Source organism: Rhinoderma darwinii (assembly GCF_050947455.1).
Source record: "Rhinoderma darwinii isolate aRhiDar2 chromosome 5 unlocalized genomic scaffold, aRhiDar2.hap1 SUPER_5_unloc_46, whole genome shotgun sequence".
Lineage (NCBI taxonomy): Eukaryota > Metazoa > Chordata > Amphibia > Anura > Rhinodermatidae > Rhinoderma > Rhinoderma darwinii.
In genome coordinates this window covers 403,613-427,689 of record NW_027461805.1, presented here as the reverse complement: position 1 = coordinate 427,689, position 24,077 = coordinate 403,613, and the positions used below count along the sequence as shown (strand labels likewise).

At 47.8% G+C, this 24,077-nt stretch overlaps 16 non-coding genes across 16 annotated transcripts; all 16 read left to right on the top strand.

Annotated features, from left to right (window-relative positions):
• The first annotated feature begins 1,187 nt into the window (after positions 1 to 1,187).
• Positions 1,188 to 1,378, top strand: LOC142694719 (U2 spliceosomal RNA). The gene has a single exon (XR_012862903.1). It is a non-coding gene; the product is annotated as a U2 spliceosomal RNA (small nuclear RNA).
• A 1,300-nt stretch (positions 1,379 to 2,678) lies between these two features.
• Positions 2,679 to 2,869, top strand: LOC142694716 (U2 spliceosomal RNA). The gene has a single exon (XR_012862901.1). It is a non-coding gene; the product is annotated as a U2 spliceosomal RNA (small nuclear RNA).
• Positions 2,870 to 4,142: 1,273 nt separating this feature from the next.
• Positions 4,143 to 4,333, top strand: LOC142694715 (U2 spliceosomal RNA). The gene has a single exon (XR_012862900.1). It is a non-coding gene; the product is annotated as a U2 spliceosomal RNA (small nuclear RNA).
• Positions 4,334 to 5,625: 1,292 nt separating this feature from the next.
• LOC142694714 (U2 spliceosomal RNA) lies at positions 5,626 to 5,816 on the top strand. Its single transcript, XR_012862899.1, has one exon. It is a non-coding gene; the product is annotated as a U2 spliceosomal RNA (small nuclear RNA).
• Positions 5,817 to 7,108: 1,292 nt separating this feature from the next.
• Positions 7,109 to 7,299, top strand: LOC142694713 (U2 spliceosomal RNA). Its single transcript, XR_012862898.1, has one exon. It is a non-coding gene; the product is annotated as a U2 spliceosomal RNA (small nuclear RNA).
• A 1,292-nt stretch (positions 7,300 to 8,591) lies between these two features.
• LOC142694712 (U2 spliceosomal RNA) lies at positions 8,592 to 8,782 on the top strand. The gene has a single exon (XR_012862897.1). It is a non-coding gene; the product is annotated as a U2 spliceosomal RNA (small nuclear RNA).
• A 1,284-nt stretch (positions 8,783 to 10,066) lies between these two features.
• On the top strand, positions 10,067 to 10,257 carry LOC142694428 (U2 spliceosomal RNA). The gene has a single exon (XR_012862669.1). It is a non-coding gene; the product is annotated as a U2 spliceosomal RNA (small nuclear RNA).
• A 1,296-nt stretch (positions 10,258 to 11,553) lies between these two features.
• LOC142694710 (U2 spliceosomal RNA) lies at positions 11,554 to 11,744 on the top strand. Its single transcript, XR_012862895.1, has one exon. It is a non-coding gene; the product is annotated as a U2 spliceosomal RNA (small nuclear RNA).
• Positions 11,745 to 13,040: 1,296 nt separating this feature from the next.
• LOC142694709 (U2 spliceosomal RNA) lies at positions 13,041 to 13,231 on the top strand. Its single transcript, XR_012862894.1, has one exon. It is a non-coding gene; the product is annotated as a U2 spliceosomal RNA (small nuclear RNA).
• A 1,280-nt stretch (positions 13,232 to 14,511) lies between these two features.
• Positions 14,512 to 14,702, top strand: LOC142694708 (U2 spliceosomal RNA). Its single transcript, XR_012862893.1, has one exon. It is a non-coding gene; the product is annotated as a U2 spliceosomal RNA (small nuclear RNA).
• Positions 14,703 to 15,974: 1,272 nt separating this feature from the next.
• Positions 15,975 to 16,165, top strand: LOC142694707 (U2 spliceosomal RNA). Its single transcript, XR_012862892.1, has one exon. It is a non-coding gene; the product is annotated as a U2 spliceosomal RNA (small nuclear RNA).
• A 1,276-nt stretch (positions 16,166 to 17,441) lies between these two features.
• Positions 17,442 to 17,632, top strand: LOC142694705 (U2 spliceosomal RNA). The gene has a single exon (XR_012862891.1). It is a non-coding gene; the product is annotated as a U2 spliceosomal RNA (small nuclear RNA).
• A 1,280-nt stretch (positions 17,633 to 18,912) lies between these two features.
• LOC142694704 (U2 spliceosomal RNA) lies at positions 18,913 to 19,103 on the top strand. The gene has a single exon (XR_012862890.1). It is a non-coding gene; the product is annotated as a U2 spliceosomal RNA (small nuclear RNA).
• A 1,276-nt stretch (positions 19,104 to 20,379) lies between these two features.
• LOC142694703 (U2 spliceosomal RNA) lies at positions 20,380 to 20,570 on the top strand. Its single transcript, XR_012862889.1, has one exon. It is a non-coding gene; the product is annotated as a U2 spliceosomal RNA (small nuclear RNA).
• Positions 20,571 to 21,850: 1,280 nt separating this feature from the next.
• LOC142694702 (U2 spliceosomal RNA) lies at positions 21,851 to 22,041 on the top strand. The gene has a single exon (XR_012862888.1). It is a non-coding gene; the product is annotated as a U2 spliceosomal RNA (small nuclear RNA).
• A 1,288-nt stretch (positions 22,042 to 23,329) lies between these two features.
• On the top strand, positions 23,330 to 23,520 carry LOC142694701 (U2 spliceosomal RNA). Its single transcript, XR_012862887.1, has one exon. It is a non-coding gene; the product is annotated as a U2 spliceosomal RNA (small nuclear RNA).
• The last annotated feature ends 557 nt before the right edge of the window (positions 23,521 to 24,077 follow it).

Sequence of the window (24,077 nt, the reverse complement as noted above, 5' to 3'; positions counted from 1 at the left end):
TGTTGGACAATGCATGAGTGATAATGAGCTCATTGATTAAATGCAATTAATGAATAGATTGCCACCTCTTGTTGTGTGTCGTCTGTGTTTCTGTGTTTCCGGCATTTCACATTGGAACACCTCATTCACCTTCCTTGTCTTCTCTCCGCCCTCCCTTTTAGGTAAGTTAAAGAGCTGCACCTGAGCCAGCCACTGATTGATTGATTGATTGATTGATTGATTGATTGATTGATTGATTGATTGATTGATGCAGCACAACAGTCAAATAGTGGAGTGGAGTAGGGGAACAGCAAACAGCCAATAAAGCAGCCCGCCCGCTCGCCTGCCCGCCACAATGGACCTACCTGTGTACACTAGATGGATGTGATGGAATGTACTGTCGTCCCTACATTTCAAGAAGAAGTAAGAATTGCAGTTGCAACAAAGCCTTGCTTGCCTACAAAGAGAGCAGCAATTTGGATTTGTTACTATGTTACCTAGAAGAATAACAAACTGTGCAAGGATGGAGGTTGTAGGAGCAAGGAGAAGTTGTCTGTAAAGTTGGTGGATGCCTATTTTCCATTTTGCAGTCCCTTGTCTCCCTCTTGTGGCCTCCTGGAGGCAACTAGCTGTGCAAAAAAAAGACAGCCTGGCGGCCGGCTGTTGCAGTGTTGCCCTCTCAGGCAACACTGAGTGACTGACTGAGCCTCACCGTCTTATATAAAGTTCAGACGGAACTTTGCACGTGTCATAGTGGAGCCCTCAGGATTCCAGAGCCAGCTTTCTGACATCATAATGGGGCCTCAGAGATAAAAGCCTGGGCCCAGGCAGTGTTGGTCAGTGCTGCTCAGCAGGCAGCACTGGACTGGACTGGATTACAGCTGATACAAGGTGTGAAGGAACAAGGGGTGGCTGTGGGCATGCACTTGCTGCCGCTGCCAGTGTTTATCTGCATGGCAGCAGGGCATTTGGGCGTTGCCAGGAAGGCGTTTTTATGTAGATTCCTCCTCTTTCAGCACTGCATTGTGGTGCAAGCAAAAGAAGCAAATCCTGTCTGGCTTCCTCTCCGGCCTTTATTCACCTCCCGTGTAGCTGTGAGTGTGTGAGCCTGCAGGGCCCCATGGAATTGCCTAGAAGTAGGCTGAATCGCTGCAAGGGCTGAACAGCAGTATCGGGCAGGCTCGGGCAACGCGCGGCCCGTTCGGGTTATCGCTTCTCGGCCTTTTGGCTAAGATCAAGTGTAGTATCTGTTCTTATCAGTTTAATATCTGATACGTCCCCTATCTGGGGACCATATATTAAATGGATTTTTAGAACAGGGAGATGGAAATAGAGCTTGCTCTGTCCACTCCACGCATTGACCTGGTATTGCAGTATTTCCAGGACCGGTGCACCCTTTCCTTATGTGTTGACTAAAAGCAGATTCCAAAAGTGTTTTTTGTCTTTGCTATTGTTTCTGTCTTTCTGAAGGGATCTCCCCTTTTAATCCCATTATTTCAACACCTGTTGGACAATGCATGAGTGATAATGAGCTCATTGATTAAATGCAATTAATGAATAGATTGCCACCTCTTGTTGTGTGTCGTCTGTGTTTCTGTGTTTCCGGCATTTCACATTGGAACACCTCATTCACCTTCCTTGTCTTCTCTCCGCCCTCCCTTTTAGGTAAGTTAAAGAGCTGCACCTGAGCCAGCCACTGATTGATTGATTGATTGATTGATTGATTGATTGATTGATTGATTGATTGATTGATTGATTGATGCAGCACAACAGTCAAATAGTGGAGTGGAGTAGGGGAACAGCAAACAGCCAATAAAGCAGCCCGCCCGCTCGCCTGCCCGCCACAATGGACCTACCTGTGTACACTAGATGGATGTGATGGAATGTACTGTCGTCCCTACATTTCAAGAAGAAGTAAGAATTGCAGTTGCAACAAAGCCTTGCTTGCCTACAAAGAGAGCAGCAATTTGGATTTGTTACTATGTTACCTAGAAGAATAACAAACTGTGCAAGGATGGAGGTTGTAGGAGCAAGGAGAAGTTGTCTGTAAAGTTGGTGGATGCCTATTTTCCATTTTGCAGTCCCTTGTCTCCCTCTTGTGGCCTCCTGGAGGCAACTAGCTGTGCAAAAAAAAGACAGCCTGGCGGCCGGCTGTTGCAGTGTTGCCCTCTCAGGCAACACTGAGTGACTGACTGAGCCTCACCGTCTTATATAAAGTTCAGACGGAACTTTGCACGTGTCATAGTGGAGCCCTCAGGATTCCAGAGCCAGCTTTCTGACATCATAATGGGGCCTCAGAGATAAAAGCCTGGGCCCAGGCAGTGTTGGTCAGTGCTGCTCAGCAGGCAGCACTGGACTGGACTGGATTACAGCTGATACAAGGTGTGAAGGAACAAGGGGTGGCTGTGGGCATGCACTTGCTGCCGCTGCCAGTGTTTATCTGCATGGCAGCAGGGCATTTGGGCGTTGCCAGGAAGGCGTTTTTATGTAGATTCCTCCTCTTTCAGCACTGCATTGTGGTGCAAGCAAAAGAAGCAAATCCTGTCTGGCTTCCTCTCCGGCCTTTATTCACCTCCCGTGTAGCTGTGAGTGTGTGAGCCTGCAGGGCCCCATGGAATTGCCTAGAAGTAGGCTGAATCGCTGCAAGGGCTGAACAGCAGTATCGGGCAGGCTCGGGCAACGCGCGGCCCGTTCGGGTTATCGCTTCTCGGCCTTTTGGCTAAGATCAAGTGTAGTATCTGTTCTTATCAGTTTAATATCTGATACGTCCCCTATCTGGGGACCATATATTAAATGGATTTTTAGAACAGGGAGATGGAAATAGAGCTTGCTCTGTCCACTCCACGCATTGACCTGGTATTGCAGTATTTCCAGGACCGGTGCACCCTTTCCTTATGTGTTGACTAAAAGCAGATTCCAAAAGTGTTTTTTGTCTTTGCTATTGTTTCTGTCTTTCTGAAGGGATCTCCCCTTTTAATCCCATTATTTCAACACCTGTTGGACAATGCATGAGTGATAATGAGCTCATTGATTAAATGCAATTAATGAATAGATTGCCACCTCTTGTTGTGTGTCGTCTGTGTTTCTGTGTTTCCGGCATTTCACATTGGAACACCTCATTCACCTTCCTTGTCTTCTCTCCGCCCTCCCTTTTAGGTAAGTTAAAGAGCTGCACCTGAGCCAGCCACTGATTGATTGATTGATTGATTGATTGATTGATTGATTGATTGATTGATTGATTGATGCAGCACAACAGTCAAATAGTGGAGTGGAGTAGGGGAACAGCAAACAGCCAATAAAGCAGCCCGCCCGCTCGCCTGCCCGCCACAATGGACCTACCTGTGTACACTAGATGGATGTGATGGAATGTACTGTCGTCCCTACATTTCAAGAAGAAGTAAGAATTGCAGTTGCAACAAAGCCTTGCTTGCCTACAAAGAGAGCAGCAATTTGGATTTGTTACTATGTTACCTAGAAGAATAACAAACTGTGCAAGGATGGAGGTTGTAGGAGCAAGGAGAAGTTGTCTATTTTCCATTTTGCAGTCCCTTGTCTCCCTCTTGTGGCCTCCTGGAGGCAACTAGCTGTGCAAAAAAAAGACAGCCTGGCGGCCGGCTGTTGCAGTGTTGCCCTCTCAGGCAACACTGAGTGACTGACTGAGCCTCACCGTCTTATATAAAGTTCAGACGGAACTTTGCACGTGTCATAGTGGAGCCCTCAGGATTCCAGAGCCAGCTTTCTGACATCATAATGGGGCCTCAGAGATAAAAGCCTGGGCCCAGGCAGTGTTGGTCAGTGCTGCTCAGCAGGCAGCACTGGACTGGACTGGATTACAGCTGATACAAGGTGTGAAGGAACAAGGGGTGGCTGTGGGCATGCACTTGCTGCCGCTGCCAGTGTTTATCTGCATGGCAGCAGGGCATTTGGGCGTTGCCAGGAAGGCGTTTTTATGTAGATTCCTCCTCTTTCAGCACTGCATTGTGGTGCAAGCAAAAGAAGCAAATCCTGTCTGGCTTCCTCTCCGGCCTTTATTCACCTCCCGTGTAGCTGTGAGTGTGTGAGCCTGCAGGGCCCCATGGAATTGCCTAGAAGTAGGCTGAATCGCTGCAAGGGCTGAACAGCAGTATCGGGCAGGCTCGGGCAACGCGCGGCCCGTTCGGGTTATCGCTTCTCGGCCTTTTGGCTAAGATCAAGTGTAGTATCTGTTCTTATCAGTTTAATATCTGATACGTCCCCTATCTGGGGACCATATATTAAATGGATTTTTAGAACAGGGAGATGGAAATAGAGCTTGCTCTGTCCACTCCACGCATTGACCTGGTATTGCAGTATTTCCAGGACCGGTGCACCCTTTCCTTATGTGTTGACTAAAAGCAGATTCCAAAAGTGTTTTTTGTCTTTGCTATTGTTTCTGTCTTTCTGAAGGGATCTCCCCTTTTAATCCCATTATTTCAACACCTGTTGGACAATGCATGAGTGATAATGAGCTCATTGATTAAATGCAATTAATGAATAGATTGCCACCTCTTGTTGTGTGTCGTCTGTGTTTCTGTGTTTCCGGCATTTCACATTGGAACACCTCATTCACCTTCCTTGTCTTCTCTCCGCCCTCCCTTTTAGGTAAGTTAAAGAGCTGCACCTGAGCCAGCCACTGATTGATTGATTGATTGATTGATTGATTGATTGATTGATTGATTGATTGATTGATGCAGCACAACAGTCAAATAGTGGAGTGGAGTAGGGGAACAGCAAACAGCCAATAAAGCAGCCCGCCCGCTCGCCTGCCCGCCACAATGGACCTACCTGTGTACACTAGATGGATGTGATGGAATGTACTGTCGTCCCTACATTTCAAGAAGAAGTAAGAATTGCAGTTGCAACAAAGCCTTGCTTGCCTACAAAGAGAGCAGCAATTTGGATTTGTTACTATGTTACCTAGAAGAATAACAAACTGTGCAAGGATGGAGGTTGTAGGAGCAAGGAGAAGTTGTCTGTAAAGTTGGTGGATGCCTATTTTCCATTTTGCAGTCCCTTGTCTCCCTCTTGTGGCCTCCTGGAGGCAACTAGCTGTGCAAAAAAAAGACAGCCTGGCGGCCGGCTGTTGCAGTGTTGCCCTCTCAGGCAACACTGAGTGACTGACTGAGCCTCACCGTCTTATATAAAGTTCAGACGGAACTTTGCACGTGTCATAGTGGAGCCCTCAGGATTCCAGAGCCAGCTTTCTGACATCATAATGGGGCCTCAGAGATAAAAGCCTGGGCCCAGGCAGTGTTGGTCAGTGCTGCTCAGCAGGCAGCACTGGACTGGACTGGATTACAGCTGATACAAGGTGTGAAGGAACAAGGGGTGGCTGTGGGCATGCACTTGCTGCCGCTGCCAGTGTTTATCTGCATGGCAGCAGGGCATTTGGGCGTTGCCAGGAAGGCGTTTTTATGTAGATTCCTCCTCTTTCAGCACTGCATTGTGGTGCAAGCAAAAGAAGCAAATCCTGTCTGGCTTCCTCTCCGGCCTTTATTCACCTCCCGTGTAGCTGTGAGTGTGTGAGCCTGCAGGGCCCCATGGAATTGCCTAGAAGTAGGCTGAATCGCTGCAAGGGCTGAACAGCAGTATCGGGCAGGCTCGGGCAACGCGCGGCCCGTTCGGGTTATCGCTTCTCGGCCTTTTGGCTAAGATCAAGTGTAGTATCTGTTCTTATCAGTTTAATATCTGATACGTCCCCTATCTGGGGACCATATATTAAATGGATTTTTAGAACAGGGAGATGGAAATAGAGCTTGCTCTGTCCACTCCACGCATTGACCTGGTATTGCAGTATTTCCAGGACCGGTGCACCCTTTCCTTATGTGTTGACTAAAAGCAGATTCCAAAAGTGTTTTTTGTCTTTGCTATTGTTTCTGTCTTTCTGAAGGGATCTCCCCTTTTAATCCCATTATTTCAACACCTGTTGGACAATGCATGAGTGATAATGAGCTCATTGATTAAATGCAATTAATGAATAGATTGCCACCTCTTGTTGTGTGTCGTCTGTGTTTCTGTGTTTCCGGCATTTCACATTGGAACACCTCATTCACCTTCCTTGTCTTCTCTCCGCCCTCCCTTTTAGGTAAGTTAAAGAGCTGCACCTGAGCCAGCCACTGATTGATTGATTGATTGATTGATTGATTGATTGATTGATTGATTGATTGATTGATGCAGCACAACAGTCAAATAGTGGAGTGGAGTAGGGGAACAGCAAACAGCCAATAAAGCAGCCCGCCCGCTCGCCTGCCCGCCACAATGGACCTACCTGTGTACACTAGATGGATGTGATGGAATGTACTGTCGTCCCTACATTTCAAGAAGAAGTAAGAATTGCAGTTGCAACAAAGCCTTGCTTGCCTACAAAGAGAGCAGCAATTTGGATTTGTTACTATGTTACCTAGAAGAATAACAAACTGTGCAAGGATGGAGGTTGTAGGAGCAAGGAGAAGTTGTCTGTAAAGTTGGTGGATGCCTATTTTCCATTTTGCAGTCCCTTGTCTCCCTCTTGTGGCCTCCTGGAGGCAACTAGCTGTGCAAAAAAAAGACAGCCTGGCGGCCGGCTGTTGCAGTGTTGCCCTCTCAGGCAACACTGAGTGACTGACTGAGCCTCACCGTCTTATATAAAGTTCAGACGGAACTTTGCACGTGTCATAGTGGAGCCCTCAGGATTCCAGAGCCAGCTTTCTGACATCATAATGGGGCCTCAGAGATAAAAGCCTGGGCCCAGGCAGTGTTGGTCAGTGCTGCTCAGCAGGCAGCACTGGACTGGACTGGATTACAGCTGATACAAGGTGTGAAGGAACAAGGGGTGGCTGTGGGCATGCACTTGCTGCCGCTGCCAGTGTTTATCTGCATGGCAGCAGGGCATTTGGGCGTTGCCAGGAAGGCGTTTTTATGTAGATTCCTCCTCTTTCAGCACTGCATTGTGGTGCAAGCAAAAGAAGCAAATCCTGTCTGGCTTCCTCTCCGGCCTTTATTCACCTCCCGTGTAGCTGTGAGTGTGTGAGCCTGCAGGGCCCCATGGAATTGCCTAGAAGTAGGCTGAATCGCTGCAAGGGCTGAACAGCAGTATCGGGCAGGCTCGGGCAACGCGCGGCCCGTTCGGGTTATCGCTTCTCGGCCTTTTGGCTAAGATCAAGTGTAGTATCTGTTCTTATCAGTTTAATATCTGATACGTCCCCTATCTGGGGACCATATATTAAATGGATTTTTAGAACAGGGAGATGGAAATAGAGCTTGCTCTGTCCACTCCACGCATTGACCTGGTATTGCAGTATTTCCAGGACCGGTGCACCCTTTCCTTATGTGTTGACTAAAAGCAGATTCCAAAAGTGTTTTTTGTCTTTGCTATTGTTTCTGTCTTTCTGAAGGGATCTCCCCTTTTAATCCCATTATTTCAACACCTGTTGGACAATGCATGAGTGATAATGAGCTCATTGATTAAATGCAATTAATGAATAGATTGCCACCTCTTGTTGTGTGTCGTCTGTGTTTCTGTGTTTCCGGCATTTCACATTGGAACACCTCATTCACCTTCCTTGTCTTCTCTCCGCCCTCCCTTTTAGGTAAGTTAAAGAGCTGCACCTGAGCCAGCCACTGATTGATTGATTGATTGATTGATTGATTGATTGATTGATTGATTGATTGATTGATGCAGCACAACAGTCAAATAGTGGAGTGGAGTAGGGGAACAGCAAACAGCCAATAAAGCAGCCCGCCCGCTCGCCTGCCCGCCACAATGGACCTACCTGTGTACACTAGATGGATGTGATGGAATGTACTGTCGTCCCTACATTTCAAGAAGAAGTAAGAATTGCAGTTGCAACAAAGCCTTGCTTGCCTACAAAGAGAGCAGCAATTTGGATTTGTTACTATGTTACCTAGAAGAATAACAAACTGTGCAAGGATGGAGGTTGTAGGAGCAAGGAGAAGTTGTCTGTAAAGTTGGTGGATGCCTATTTTCCATTTTGCAGTCCCTTGTCTCCCTCTTGTGGCCTCCTGGAGGCAACTAGCTGTGCAAAAAAAAGACAGCCTGGCGGCCGGCTGTTGCAGTGTTGCCCTCTCAGGCAACACTGAGTGACTGACTGAGCCTCACCGTCTTATATAAAGTTCAGACGGAACTTTGCACGTGTCATAGTGGAGCCCTCAGGATTCCAGAGCCAGCTTTCTGACATCATAATGGGGCCTCAGAGATAAAAGCCTGGGCCCAGGCAGTGTTGGTCAGTGCTGCTCAGCAGGCAGCACTGGACTGGACTGGATTACAGCTGATACAAGGTGTGAAGGAACAAGGGGTGGCTGTGGGCATGCACTTGCTGCCGCTGCCAGTGTTTATCTGCATGGCAGCAGGGCATTTGGGCGTTGCCAGGAAGGCGTTTTTATGTAGATTCCTCCTCTTTCAGCACTGCATTGTGGTGCAAGCAAAAGAAGCAAATCCTGTCTGGCTTCCTCTCCGGCCTTTATTCACCTCCCGTGTAGCTGTGAGTGTGTGAGCCTGCAGGGCCCCATGCAATTGCCTAGAAGTAGGCTGAATCGCTGCAAGGGCTGAACAGCAGTATCGGGCAGGCTCGGGCAACGCGCGGCCCGTTCGGGTTATCGCTTCTCGGCCTTTTGGCTAAGATCAAGTGTAGTATCTGTTCTTATCAGTTTAATATCTGATACGTCCCCTATCTGGGGACCATATATTAAATGGATTTTTAGAACAGGGAGATGGAAATAGAGCTTGCTCTGTCCACTCCACGCATTGACCTGGTATTGCAGTATTTCCAGGACCGGTGCACCCTTTCCTTATGTGTTGACTAAAAGCAGATTCCAAAAGTGTTTTTTGTCTTTGCTATTGTTTCTGTCTTTCTGAAGGGATCTCCCCTTTTAATCCCATTATTTCAACACCTGTTGGACAATGCATGAGTGATAATGAGCTCATTGATTAAATGCAATTAATGAATAGATTGCCACCTCTTGTTGTGTGTCGTCTGTGTTTCTGTGTTTCCGGCATTTCACATTGGAACACCTCATTCACCTTCCTTGTCTTCTCTCCGCCCTCCCTTTTAGGTAAGTTAAAGAGCTGCACCTGAGCCAGCCACTGATTGATTGATTGATTGATTGATTGATTGATTGATTGATTGATTGATGCAGCACAACAGTCAAATAGTGGAGTGGAGTAGGGGAACAGCAAACAGCCAATAAAGCAGCCCGCCCGCTCGCCTGCCCGCCACAATGGACCTACCTGTGTACACTAGATGGATGTGATGGAATGTACTGTCGTCCCTACATTTCAAGAAGAAGTAAGAATTGCAGTTGCAACAAAGCCTTGCTTGCCTACAAAGAGAGCAGCAATTTGGATTTGTTACTATGTTACCTAGAAGAATAACAAACTGTGCAAGGATGGAGGTTGTAGGAGCAAGGAGAAGTTGTCTGTAAAGTTGGTGGATGCCTATTTTCCATTTTGCAGTCCCTTGTCTCCCTCTTGTGGCCTCCTGGAGGCAACTAGCTGTGCAAAAAAAAGACAGCCTGGCGGCCGGCTGTTGCAGTGTTGCCCTCTCAGGCAACACTGAGTGACTGACTGAGCCTCACCGTCTTATATAAAGTTCAGACGGAACTTTGCACGTGTCATAGTGGAGCCCTCAGGATTCCAGAGCCAGCTTTCTGACATCATAATGGGGCCTCAGAGATAAAAGCCTGGGCCCAGGCAGTGTTGGTCAGTGCTGCTCAGCAGGCAGCACTGGACTGGACTGGATTACAGCTGATACAAGGTGTGAAGGAACAAGGGGTGGCTGTGGGCATGCACTTGCTGCCGCTGCCAGTGTTTATCTGCATGGCAGCAGGGCATTTGGGCGTTGCCAGGAAGGCGTTTTTATGTAGATTCCTCCTCTTTCAGCACTGCATTGTGGTGCAAGCAAAAGAAGCAAATCCTGTCTGGCTTCCTCTCCGGCCTTTATTCACCTCCCGTGTAGCTGTGAGTGTGTGAGCCTGCAGGGCCCCATGGAATTGCCTAGAAGTAGGCTGAATCGCTGCAAGGGCTGAACAGCAGTATCGGGCAGGCTCGGGCAACGCGCGGCCCGTTCGGGTTATCGCTTCTCGGCCTTTTGGCTAAGATCAAGTGTAGTATCTGTTGTTATCAGTTTAATATCTGATACGTCCCCTATCTGGGGACCATATATTAAATGGATTTTTAGAACAGGGAGATGGAAATAGAGCTTGCTCTGTCCACTCCACGCATTGACCTGGTATTGCAGTATTTCCAGGACCGGTGCACCCTTTCCTTATGTGTTGACTAAAAGCAGATTCCAAAAGTGTTTTTTGTCTTTGCTATTGTTTCTGTCTTTCTGAAGGGATCTCCCCTTTTAATCCCATTATTTCAACACCTGTTGGACAATGCATGAGTGATAATGAGCTCATTGATTAAATGCAATTAATGAATAGATTGCCACCTCTTGTTGTGTGTCGTCTGTGTTTCTGTGTTTCCGGCATTTCACATTGGAACACCTCATTCACCTTCCTTGTCTTCTCTCCGCCCTCCCTTTTAGGTAAGTTAAAGAGCTGCACCTGAGCCAGCCACTGATTGATTGATTGATTGATTGATTGATTGATTGATTGATTGATTGATTGATTGATTGATGCAGCACAACAGTCAAATAGTGGAGTGGAGTAGGGGAACAGCAAACAGCCAATAAAGCAGCCCGCCCGCTCGCCTGCCCGCCACAATGGACCTACCTGTGTACACTAGATGGATGTGATGGAATGTACTGTCGTCCCTACATTTCAAGAAGAAGTAAGAATTGCAGTTGCAACAAAGCCTTGCTTGCCTACAAAGAGAGCAGCAATTTGGATTTGTTACTATGTTACCTAGAAGAATAACAAACTGTGCAAGGATGGAGGTTGTAGGAGCAAGGAGAAGTTGTCTGTAAAGTTGGTGGATGCCTATTTTCCATTTTGCAGTCCCTTGTCTCCCTCTTGTGGCCTCCTGGAGGCAACTAGCTGTGCAAAAAAAAGACAGCCTGGCGGCCGGCTGTTGCAGTGTTGCCCTCTCAGGCAACACTGAGTGACTGACTGAGCCTCACCGTCTTATATAAAGTTCAGACGGAACTTTGCACGTGTCATAGTGGAGCCCTCAGGATTCCAGAGCCAGCTTTCTGACATCATAATGGGGCCTCAGAGATAAAAGCCTGGGCCCAGGCAGTGTTGGTCAGTGCTGCTCAGCAGGCAGCACTGGACTGGACTGGATTACAGCTGATACAAGGTGTGAAGGAACAAGGGGTGGCTGTGGGCATGCACTTGCTGCCGCTGCCAGTGTTTATCTGCATGGCAGCAGGGCATTTGGGCGTTGCCAGGAAGGCGTTTTTATGTAGATTCCTCCTCTTTCAGCACTGCATTGTGGTGCAAGCAAAAGAAGCAAATCCTGTCTGGCTTCCTCTCCGGCCTTTATTCACCTCCCGTGTAGCTGTGAGTGTGTGAGCCTGCAGGGCCCCATGGAATTGCCTAGAAGTAGGCTGAATCGCTGCAAGGGCTGAACAGCAGTATCGGGCAGGCTCGGGCAACGCGCGGCCCGTTCGGGTTATCGCTTCTCGGCCTTTTGGCTAAGATCAAGTGTAGTATCTGTTCTTATCAGTTTAATATCTGATACGTCCCCTATCTGGGGACCATATATTAAATGGATTTTTAGAACAGGGAGATGGAAATAGAGCTTGCTCTGTCCACTCCACGCATTGACCTGGTATTGCAGTATTTCCAGGACCGGTGCACCCTTTCCTTATGTGTTGACTAAAAGCAGATTCCAAAAGTGTTTTTTGTCTTTGCTATTGTTTCTGTCTTTCTGAAGGGATCTCCCCTTTTAATCCCATTATTTCAACACCTGTTGGACAATGCATGAGTGATAATGAGCTCATTGATTAAATGCAATTAATGAATAGATTGCCACCTCTTGTTGTGTGTCGTCTGTGTTTCTGTGTTTCCGGCATTTCACATTGGAACACCTCATTCACCTTCCTTGTCTTCTCTCCGCCCTCCCTTTTAGGTAAGTTAAAGAGCTGCACCTGAGCCAGCCACTGATTGATTGATTGATTGATTGATTGATTGATTGATTGATTGATTGATTGATTGATTGATGCAGCACAACAGTCAAATAGTGGAGTGGAGTAGGGGAACAGCAAACAGCCAATAAAGCAGCCCGCCCGCTCGCCTGCCCGCCACAATGGACCTACCTGTGTACACTAGATGGATGTGATGGAATGTACTGTCGTCCCTACATTTCAAGAAGAAGTAAGAATTGCAGTTGCAACAAAGCCTTGCTTGCCTACAAAGAGAGCAGCAATTTGGATTTGTTACTATGTTACCTAGAAGAATAACAAACTGTGCAAGGATGGAGGTTGTAGGAGCAAGGAGAAGTTGTCTGTAAAGTTGGTGGATGCCTATTTTCCATTTTGCAGTCCCTTGTCTCCCTCTTGTGGCCTCCTGGAGGCAACTAGCTGTGCAAAAAAAAGACAGCCTGGCGGCCGGCTGTTGCAGTGTTGCCCTCTCAGGCAACACTGAGTGACTGACTGAGCCTCACCGTCTTATATAAAGTTCAGACGGAACTTTGCACGTGTCATAGTGGAGCCCTCAGGATTCCAGAGCCAGCTTTCTGACATCATAATGGGGCCTCAGAGATAAAAGCCTGGGCCCAGGCAGTGTTGGTCAGTGCTGCTCAGCAGGCAGCACTGGACTGGACTGGATTACAGCTGATACAAGGTGTGAAGGAACAAGGGGTGGCTGTGGGCATGCACTTGCTGCCGCTGCCAGTGTTTATCTGCATGGCAGCAGGGCATTTGGGCGTTGCCAGGAAGGCGTTTTTATGTAGATTCCTCCTCTTTCAGCACTGCATTGTGGTGCAAGCAAAAGAAGCAAATCCTGTCTGGCTTCCTCTCCGGCCTTTATTCACCTCCCGTGTAGCTGTGAGTGTGTGAGCCTGCAGGGCCCCATGGAATTGCCTAGAAGTAGGCTGAATCGCTGCAAGGGCTGAACAGCAGTATCGGGCAGGCTCGGGCAACGCGCGGCCCGTTCGGGTTATCGCTTCTCGGCCTTTTGGCTAAGATCAAGTGTAGTATCTGTTCTTATCAGTTTAATATCTGATACGTCCCCTATCTGGGGACCATATATTAAATGGATTTTTAGAACAGGGAGATGGAAATAGAGCTTGCTCTGTCCACTCCACGCATTGACCTGGTATTGCAGTATTTCCAGGACCGGTGCACCCTTTCCTTATGTGTTGACTAAAAGCAGATTCCAAAAGTGTTTTTTGTCTTTGCTATTGTTTCTGTCTTTCTGAAGGGATCTCCCCTTTTAATCCCATTATTTCAACACCTGTTGGACAATGCATGAGTGATAATGAGCTCATTGATTAAATGCAATTAATGAATAGATTGCCACCTCTTGTTGTGTGTCGTCTGTGTTTCTGTGTTTCCGGCATTTCACATTGGAACACCTCATTCACCTTCCTTGTCTTCTCTCCGCCCTCCCTTTTAGGTAAGTTAAAGAGCTGCACCTGAGCCAGCCACTGATTGATTGATTGATTGATTGATTGATTGATTGATTGATTGATGCAGCACAACAGTCAAATAGTGGAGTGGAGTAGGGGAACAGCAAACAGCCAATAAAGCAGCCCGCCCGCTCGCCTGCCCGCCACAATGGACCTACCTGTGTACACTAGATGGATGTGATGGAATGTACTGTCGTCCCTACATTTCAAGAAGAAGTAAGAATTGCAGTTGCAACAAAGCCTTGCTTGCCTACAAAGAGAGCAGCAATTTGGATTTGTTACTATGTTACCTAGAAGAATAACAAACTGTGCAAGGATGGAGGTTGTAGGAGCAAGGAGAAGTTGTCTGTAAAGTTGGTGGATGCCTATTTTCCATTTTGCAGTCCCTTGTCTCCCTCTTGTGGCCTCCTGGAGGCAACTAGCTGTGCAAAAAAAAGACAGCCTGGCGGCCGGCTGTTGCAGTGTTGCCCTCTCAGGCAACACTGAGTGACTGACTGAGCCTCACCGTCTTATATAAAGTTCAGACGGAACTTTGCACGTGTCATAGTGGAGCCCTCAGGATTCCAGAGCCAGCTTTCTGACATCATAATGGGGCCTCAGAGATAAAAGCCTGGGCCCAGGCAGTGTTGGTCAGTGCTGCTCAGCAGGCAGCACTGGACTGGACTGGATTACAGCTGATACAAGGTGTGAAGGAACAAGGGGTGGCTGTGGGCATGCACTTGCTGCCGCTGCCAGTGTTTATCTGCATGGCAGCAGGGCATTTGGGCGTTGCCAGGAAGGCGTTTTTATGTAGATTCCTCCTCTTTCAGCACTGCATTGTGGTGCAAGCAAAAGAAGCAAATCCTGTCTGGCTTCCTCTCCGGCCTTTATTCACCTCCCGTGTAGCTGTGAGTGTGTGAGCCTGCAGGGCCCCATGGAATTGCCTAGAAGTAGGCTGAATCGCTGCAAGGGCTGAACAGCAGTATCGGGCAGGCTCGGGCAACGCGCGGCCCGTTCGGGTTATCGCTTCTCGGCCTTTTGGCTAAGATCAAGTGTAGTATCTGTTCTTATCAGTTTAATATCTGATACGTCCCCTATCTGGGGACCATATATTAAATGGATTTTTAGAACAGGGAGATGGAAATAGAGCTTGCTCTGTCCACTCCACGCATTGACCTGGTATTGCAGTATTTCCAGGACCGGTGCACCCTTTCCTTATGTGTTGACTAAAAGCAGATTCCAAAAGTGTTTTTTGTCTTTGCTATTGTTTCTGTCTTTCTGAAGGGATCTCCCCTTTTAATCCCATTATTTCAACACCTGTTGGACAATGCATGAGTGATAATGAGCTCATTGATTAAATGCAATTAATGAATAGATTGCCACCTCTTGTTGTGTGTCGTCTGTGTTTCTGTGTTTCCGGCATTTCACATTGGAACACCTCATTCACCTTCCTTGTCTTCTCTCCGCCCTCCCTTTTAGGTAAGTTAAAGAGCTGCACCTGAGCCAGCCACTGATTGATTGATTGATTGATTGATTGATTGATTGATGCAGCACAACAGTCAAATAGTGGAGTGGAGTAGGGGAACAGCAAACAGCCAATAAAGCAGCCCGCCCGCTCGCCTGCCCGCCACAATGGACCTACCTGTGTACACTAGATGGATGTGATGGAATGTACTGTCGTCCCTACATTTCAAGAAGAAGTAAGAATTGCAGTTGCAACAAAGCCTTGCTTGCCTACAAAGAGAGCAGCAATTTGGATTTGTTACTATGTTACCTAGAAGAATAACAAACTGTGCAAGGATGGAGGTTGTAGGAGCAAGGAGCAGTTGTCTGTAAAGTTGGTGGATGCCTATTTTTCATTTTGCAGTCCCTTGTCTCCCTCTTGTGGCCTCCTGGAGGCAACTAGCTGTGCAAAAAAAAGACAGCCTGGCGGCCGGCTGTTGCAGTGTTGCCCTCTCAGGCAACACTGAGTGACTGACTGAGCCTCACCGTCTTATATAAAGTTCAGACGGAACTTTGCACGTGTCATAGTGGAGCCCTCAGGATTCCAGAGCCAGCTTTCTGACATCATAATGGGGCCTCAGAGATAAAAGCCTGGGCCCAGGCAGTGTTGGTCAGTGCTGCTCAGCAGGCAGCACTGGACTGGACTGGATTACAGCTGATACAAGGTGTGAAGGAACAAGGGGTGGCTGTGGGCATGCACTTGCTGCCGCTGCCAGTGTTTATCTGCATGGCAGCAGGGCATTTGGGCGTTGCCAGGAAGGCGTTTTTATGTAGATTCCTCCTCTTTCAGCACTGCATTGTGGTGCAAGCAAAAGAAGCAAATCCTGTCTGGCTTCCTCTCCGGCCTTTATTCACCTCCCGTGTAGCTGTGAGTGTGTGAGCCTGCAGGGCCCCATGGAATTGCCTAGAAGTAGGCTGAATCGCTGCAAGGGCTGAACAGCAGTATCGGGCAGGCTCGGGCAACGCGCGGCCCGTTCGGGTTATCGCTTCTCGGCCTTTTGGCTAAGATCAAGTGTAGTATCTGTTCTTATCAGTTTAATATCTGATACGTCCCCTATCTGGGGACCATATATTAAATGGATTTTTAGAACAGGGAGATGGAAATAGAGCTTGCTCTGTCCACTCCACGCATTGACCTGGTATTGCAGTATTTCCAGGACCGGTGCACCCTTTCCTTATGTGTTGACTAAAAGCAGATTCCAAAAGTGTTTTTTGTCTTTGCTATTGTTTCTGTCTTTCTGAAGGGATCTCCCCTTTTAATCCCATTATTTCAACACCTGTTGGACAATGCATGAGTGATAATGAGCTCATTGATTAAATGCAATTAATGAATAGATTGCCACCTCTTGTTGTGTGTCGTCTGTGTTTCTGTGTTTCCGGCATTTCACATTGGAACACCTCATTCACCTTCCTTGTCTTCTCTCCGCCCTCCCTTTTAGGTAAGTTAAAGAGCTGCACCTGAGCCAGCCACTGATTGATTGATTGATTGATTGATTGATTGATTGATTGATGCAGCACAACAGTCAAATAGTGGAGTGGAGTAGGGGAACAGCAAACAGCCAATAAAGCAGCCCGCCCGCTCGCCTGCCCGCCACAATGGACCTACCTGTGTACACTAGATGGATGTGATGGAATGTACTGTCGTCCCTACATTTCAAGAAGAAGTAAGAATTGCAGTTGCAACAAAGCCTTGCTTGCCTACAAAGAGAGCAGCAATTTGGATTTGTTACTATGTTACCTAGAAGAATAACAAACTGTGCAAGGATGGAGGTTGTAGGAGCAAGGAGAAGTTGTCTGTAAAGTTGGTGGATGCCTATTTTCCATTTTGCAGTCCCTTGTCTCCCTCTTGTGGCCTCCTGGAGGCAACTAGCTGTGCAAAAAAAAGACAGCCTGGCGGCCGGCTGTTGCAGTGTTGCCCTCTCAGGCAACACTGAGTGACTGACTGAGCCTCACCGTCTTATATAAAGTTCAGACGGAACTTTGCACGTGTCATAGTGGAGCCCTCAGGATTCCAGAGCCAGCTTTCTGACATCATAATGGGGCCTCAGAGATAAAAGCCTGGGCCCAGGCAGTGTTGGTCAGTGCTGCTCAGCAGGCAGCACTGGACTGGACTGGATTACAGCTGATACAAGGTGTGAAGGAACAAGGGGTGGCTGTGGGCATGCACTTGCTGCCGCTGCCAGTGTTTATCTGCATGGCAGCAGGGCATTTGGGCGTTGCCAGGAAGGCGTTTTTATGTAGATTCCTCCTCTTTCAGCACTGCATTGTGGTGCAAGCAAAAGAAGCAAATCCTGTCTGGCTTCCTCTCCGGCCTTTATTCACCTCCCGTGTAGCTGTGAGTGTGTGAGCCTGCAGGGCCCCATGGAATTGCCTAGAAGTAGGCTGAATCGCTGCAAGGGCTGAACAGCAGTATCGGGCAGGCTCGGGCAACGCGCGGCCCGTTCGGGTTATCGCTTCTCGGCCTTTTGGCTAAGATCAAGTGTAGTATCTGTTCTTATCAGTTTAATATCTGATACGTCCCCTATCTGGGGACCATATATTAAATGGATTTTTAGAACAGGGAGATGGAAATAGAGCTTGCTCTGTCCACTCCACGCATTGACCTGGTATTGCAGTATTTCCAGGACCGGTGCACCCTTTCCTTATGTGTTGACTAAAAGCAGATTCCAAAAGTGTTTTTTGTCTTTGCTATTGTTTCTGTCTTTCTGAAGGGATCTCCCCTTTTAATCCCATTATTTCAACACCTGTTGGACAATGCATGAGTGATAATGAGCTCATTGATTAAATGCAATTAATGAATAGATTGCCACCTCTTGTTGTGTGTCGTCTGTGTTTCTGTGTTTCCGGCATTTCACATTGGAACACCTCATTCACCTTCCTTGTCTTCTCTCCGCCCTCCCTTTTAGGTAAGTTAAAGAGCTGCACCTGAGCCAGCCACTGATTGATTGATTGATTGATTGATTGATTGATTGATTGATTGATGCAGCACAACAGTCAAATAGTGGAGTGGAGTAGGGGAACAGCAAACAGCCAATAAAGCAGCCCGCCCGCTCGCCTGCCCGCCACAATGGACCTACCTGTGTACACTAGATGGATGTGATGGAATGTACTGTCGTCCCTACATTTCAAGAAGAAGTAAGAATTGCAGTTGCAACAAAGCCTTGCTTGCCTACAAAGAGAGCAGCAATTTGGATTTGTTACTATGTTACCTAGAAGAATAACAAACTGTGCAAGGATGGAGGTTGTAGGAGCAAGGAGAAGTTGTCTGTAAAGTTGGTGGATGCCTATTTTCCATTTTGCAGTCCCTTGTCTCCCTCTTGTGGCCTCCTGGAGGCAACTAGCTGTGCAAAAAAAAGACAGCCTGGCGGCCGGCTGTTGCAGTGTTGCCCTCTCAGGCAACACTGAGTGACTGACTGAGCCTCACCGTCTTATATAAAGTTCAGACGGAACTTTGCACGTGTCATAGTGGAGCCCTCAGGATTCCAGAGCCAGCTTTCTGACATCATAATGGGGCCTCAGAGATAAAAGCCTGGGCCCAGGCAGTGTTGGTCAGTGCTGCTCAGCAGGCAGCACTGGACTGGACTGGATTACAGCTGATACAAGGTGTGAAGGAACAAGGGGTGGCTGTGGGCATGCACTTGCTGCCGCTGCCAGTGTTTATCTGCATGGCAGCAGGGCATTTGGGCGTTGCCAGGAAGGCGTTTTTATGTAGATTCCTCCTCTTTCAGCACTGCATTGTGGTGCAAGCAAAAGAAGCAAATCCTGTCTGGCTTCCTCTCCGGCCTTTATTCACCTCCCGTGTAGCTGTGAGTGTGTGAGCCTGCAGGGCCCCATGGAATTGCCTAGAAGTAGGCTGAATCGCTGCAAGGGCTGAACAGCAGTATCGGGCAGGCTCGGGCAACGCGCGGCCCGTTCGGGTTATCGCTTCTCGGCCTTTTGGCTAAGATCAAGTGTAGTATCTGTTCTTATCAGTTTAATATCTGATACGTCCCCTATCTGGGGACCATATATTAAATGGATTTTTAGAACAGGGAGATGGAAATAGAGCTTGCTCTGTCCACTCCACGCATTGACCTGGTATTGCAGTATTTCCAGGACCGGTGCACCCTTTCCTTATGTGTTGACTAAAAGCAGATTCCAAAAGTGTTTTTTGTCTTTGCTATTGTTTCTGTCTTTCTGAAGGGATCTCCCCTTTTAATCCCATTATTTCAACACCTGTTGGACAATGCATGAGTGATAATGAGCTCATTGATTAAATGCAATTAATGAATAGATTGCCACCTCTTGTTGTGTGTCGTCTGTGTTTCTGTGTTTCCGGCATTTCACATTGGAACACCTCATTCACCTTCCTTGTCTTCTCTCCGCCCTCCCTTTTAGGTAAGTTAAAGAGCTGCACCTGAGCCAGCCACTGATTGATTGATTGATTGATTGATTGATTGATTGATTGATGCAGCACAACAGTCAAATAGTGGAGTGGAGTAGGGGAACAGCAAACAGCCAATAAAGCAGCCCGCCCGCTCGCCTGCCCGCCACAATGGACCTACCTGTGTACACTAGATGGATGTGATGGAATGTACTGTCGTCCCTACATTTCAAGAAGAAGTAAGAATTGCAGTTGCAACAAAGCCTTGCTTGCCTACAAAGAGAGCAGCAATTTGGATTTGTTACTATGTTACCTAGAAGAATAACAAACTGTGCAAGGATGGAGGTTGTAGGAGCAAGGAGCAGTTGTCTGTAAAGTTGGTGGATGCCTATTTTTCATTTTGCAGTCCCTTGTCTCCCTCTTGTGGCCTCCTGGAGGCAACTAGCTGTGCAAAAAAAAGACAGCCTGGCGGCCGGCTGTTGCAGTGTTGCCCTCTCAGGCAACACTGAGTGACTGACTGAGCCTCACCGTCTTATATAAAGTTCAGACGGAACTTTGCACGTGTCATAGTGGAGCCCTCAGGATTCCAGAGCCAGCTTTCTGACATCATAATGGGGCCTCAGAGATAAAAGCCTGGGCCCAGGCAGTGTTGGTCAGTGCTGCTCAGCAGGCAGCACTGGACTGGACTGGATTACAGCTGATACAAGGTGTGAAGGAACAAGGGGTGGCTGTGGGCATGCACTTGCTGCCGCTGCCAGTGTTTATCTGCATGGCAGCAGGGCATTTGGGCGTTGCCAGGAAGGCGTTTTTATGTAGATTCCTCCTCTTTCAGCACTGCATTGTGGTGCAAGCAAAAGAAGCAAATCCTGTCTGGCTTCCTCTCCGGCCTTTATTCACCTCCCGTGTAGCTGTGAGTGTGTGAGCCTGCAGGGCCCCATGGAATTGCCTAGAAGTAGGCTGAATCGCTGCAAGGGCTGAACAGCAGTATCGGGCAGGCTCGGGCAACGCGCGGCCCGTTCGGGTTATCGCTTCTCGGCCTTTTGGCTAAGATCAAGTGTAGTATCTGTTCTTATCAGTTTAATATCTGATACGTCCCCTATCTGGGGACCATATATTAAATGGATTTTTAGAACAGGGAGATGGAAATAGAGCTTGCTCTGTCCACTCCACGCATTGACCTGGTATTGCAGTATTTCCAGGACCGGTGCACCCTTTCCTTATGTGTTGACTAAAAGCAGATTCCAAAAGTGTTTTTTGTCTTTGCTATTGTTTCTGTCTTTCTGAAGGGATCTCCCCTTTTAATCCCATTATTTCAACACCTGTTGGACAATGCATGAGTGATAATGAGCTCATTGATTAAATGCAATTAATGAATAGATTGCCACCTCTTGTTGTGTGTCGTCTGTGTTTCTGTGTTTCCGGCATTTCACATTGGAACACCTCATTCACCTTCCTTGTCTTCTCTCCGCCCTCCCTTTTAGGTAAGTTAAAGAGCTGCACCTGAGCCAGCCACTGATTGATTGATTGATTGATTGATTGATTGATTGATTGATTGATGCAGCACAACAGTCAAATAGTGGAGTGGAGTAGGGGAACAGCAAACAGCCAATAAAGCAGCCCGCCCGCTCGCCTGCCCGCCACAATGGACCTACCTGTGTACACTAGATGGATGTGATGGAATGTACTGTCGTCCCTACATTTCAAGAAGAAGTAAGAATTGCAGTTGCAACAAAGCCTTGCTTGCCTACAAAGAGAGCAGCAATTTGGATTTGTTACTATGTTACCTAGAAGAATAACAAACTGTGCAAGGATGGAGGTTGTAGGAGCAAGGAGAAGTTGTCTGTAAAGTTGGTGGATGCCTATTTTCCATTTTGCAGTCCCTTGTCTCCCTCTTGTGGCCTCCTGGAGGCAACTAGCTGTGCAAAAAAAAGACAGCCTGGCGGCCGGCTGTTGCAGTGTTGCCCTCTCAGGCAACACTGAGTGACTGACTGAGCCTCACCGTCTTATATAAAGTTCAGACGGAACTTTGCACGTGTCATAGTGGAGCCCTCAGGATTCCAGAGCCAGCTTTCTGACATCATAATGGGGCCTCAGAGATAAAAGCCTGGGCCCAGGCAGTGTTGGTCAGTGCTGCTCAGCAGGCAGCACTGGACTGGACTGGATTACAGCTGATACAAGGTGTGAAGGAACAAGGGGTGGCTGTGGGCATGCACTTGCTGCCGCTGCCAGTGTTTATCTGCATGGCAGCAGGGCATTTGGGCGTTGCCAGGAAGGCGTTTTTATGTAGATTCCTCCTCTTTCAGCACTGCATTGTGGTGCAAGCAAAAGAAGCAAATCCTGTCTGGCTTCCTCTCCGGCCTTTATTCACCTCCCGTGTAGCTGTGAGTGTGTGAGCCTGCAGGGCCCCATGGAATTGCCTAGAAGTAGGCTGAATCGCTGCAAGGGCTGAACAGCAGTATCGGGCAGGCTCGGGCAACGCGCGGCCCGTTCGGGTTATCGCTTCTCGGCCTTTTGGCTAAGATCAAGTGTAGTATCTGTTCTTATCAGTTTAATATCTGATACGTCCCCTATCTGGGGACCATATATTAAATGGATTTTTAGAACAGGGAGATGGAAATAGAGCTTGCTCTGTCCACTCCACGCATTGACCTGGTATTGCAGTATTTCCAGGACCGGTGCACCCTTTCCTTATGTGTTGACTAAAAGCAGATTCCAAAAGTGTTTTTTGTCTTTGCTATTGTTTCTGTCTTTCTGAAGGGATCTCCCCTTTTAATCCCATTATTTCAACACCTGTTGGACAATGCATGAGTGATAATGAGCTCATTGATTAAATGCAATTAATGAATAGATTGCCACCTCTTGTTGTGTGTCGTCTGTGTTTCTGTGTTTCCGGCATTTCACATTGGAACACCTCATTCACCTTCCTTGTCTTCTCTCCGCCCTCCCTTTTAGGTAAGTTAAAGAGCTGCACCTGAGCCAGCCACTGATTGATTGATTGATTGATTGATTGATTGATTGATTGATTGATTGATTGATGCAGCACAACAGTCAAATAGTGGAGTGGAGTAGGGGAACAGCAAACAGCCAATAAAGCAGCCCGCCCGCTCGCCTGCCCGCCACAATGGACCTACCTGTGTACACTAGATGGATGTGATGGAATGTACTGTCGTCCCTACATTTCAAGAAGAAGTAAGAATTGCAGTTGCAACAAAGCCTTGCTTGCCTACAAAGAGAGCAGCAATTTGGATTTGTTACTATGTTACCTAGAAGAATAACAAACTGTGCAAGGATGGAGGTTGTAGGAGCAAGGAGAAGTTGTCTGTAAAGTTGGTGGATGCCTATTTTCCATTTTGCAGTCCCTTGTCTCCCTCTTGTGGCCTCCTGGAGGCAACTAGCTGTGCAAAAAAAAGACAGCCTGGCGGCCGGCTGTTGCAGTGTTGCCCTCTCAGGCAACACTGAGTGACTGACTGAGCCTCACCGTCTTATATAAAGTTCAGACGGAACTTTGCACGTGTCATAGTGGAGCCCTCAGGATTCCAGAGCCAGCTTTCTGACATCATAATGGGGCCTCAGAGATAAAAGCCTGGGCCCAGGCAGTGTTGGTCAGTGCTGCTCAGCAGGCAGCACTGGACTGGACTGGATTACAGCTGATACAACGTGTGAAGGAACAAGGGGTGGCTGTGGGCATGCACTTGCTGCCGCTGCCAGTGTTTATCTGCATGGCAGCAGGGCATTTGGGCGTTGCCAGGAAGGCGTTTTTATGTAGATTCCTCCTCTTTCAGCACTGCATTGTGGTGCAAGCAAAAGAAGCAAATCCTGTCTGGCTTCCTCTCCGGCCTTTATTCACCTCCCGTGTAGCTGTGAGTGTGTGAGCCTGCAGGGCCCCATGGAATTGCCTAGAAGTAGGCTGAATCGCTGCAAGGGCTGAACAGCAGTATCGGGCAGGCTCGGGCAACGCGCGGCCCGTTCGGGTTATCGCTTCTCGGCCTTTTGGCTAAGATCAAGTGTAGTATCTGTTCTTATCAGTTTAATATCTGATACGTCCCCTATCTGGGGACCATATATTAAATGGATTTTTAGAACAGGGAGATGGAAATAGAGCTTGCTCTGTCCACTCCACGCATTGACCTGGTATTGCAGTATTTCCAGGACCGGTGCACCCTTTCCTTATGTGTTGACTAAAAGCAGATTCCAAAAGTGTTTTTTGTCTTTGCTATTGTTTCTGTCTTTCTGAAGGGATCTCCCCTTTTAATCCCATTATTTCAACACCTGTTGGACAATGCATGAGTGATAATGAGCTCATTGATTAAATGCAATTAATGAATAGATTGCCACCTCTTGTTGTGTGTCGTCTGTGTTTCTGTGTTTCCGGCATTTCACATTGGAACACCTCATTCACCTTCCTTGTCTTCTCTCCGCCCTCCCTTTTAGGTAAGTTAAAGAGCTGCACCTGAGCCAGCCACTGATTGATTGATTGATTGATTGATTGATTGATTGATTGATTGATTGATTGATGCAGCACAACAGTCAAATAGTGGAGTGGAGTAGGGGAACAGCAAACAGCCAATAAAGCAGCCCGCCCGCTCGCCTGCCCGCCACAATGGACCTACCTGTGTACACTAGATGGATGTGATGGAATGTACTGTCGTCCCTACATTTCAAGAAGAAGTAAGAATTGCAGTTGCAACAAAGCCTTGCTTGCCTACAAAGAGAGCAGCAATT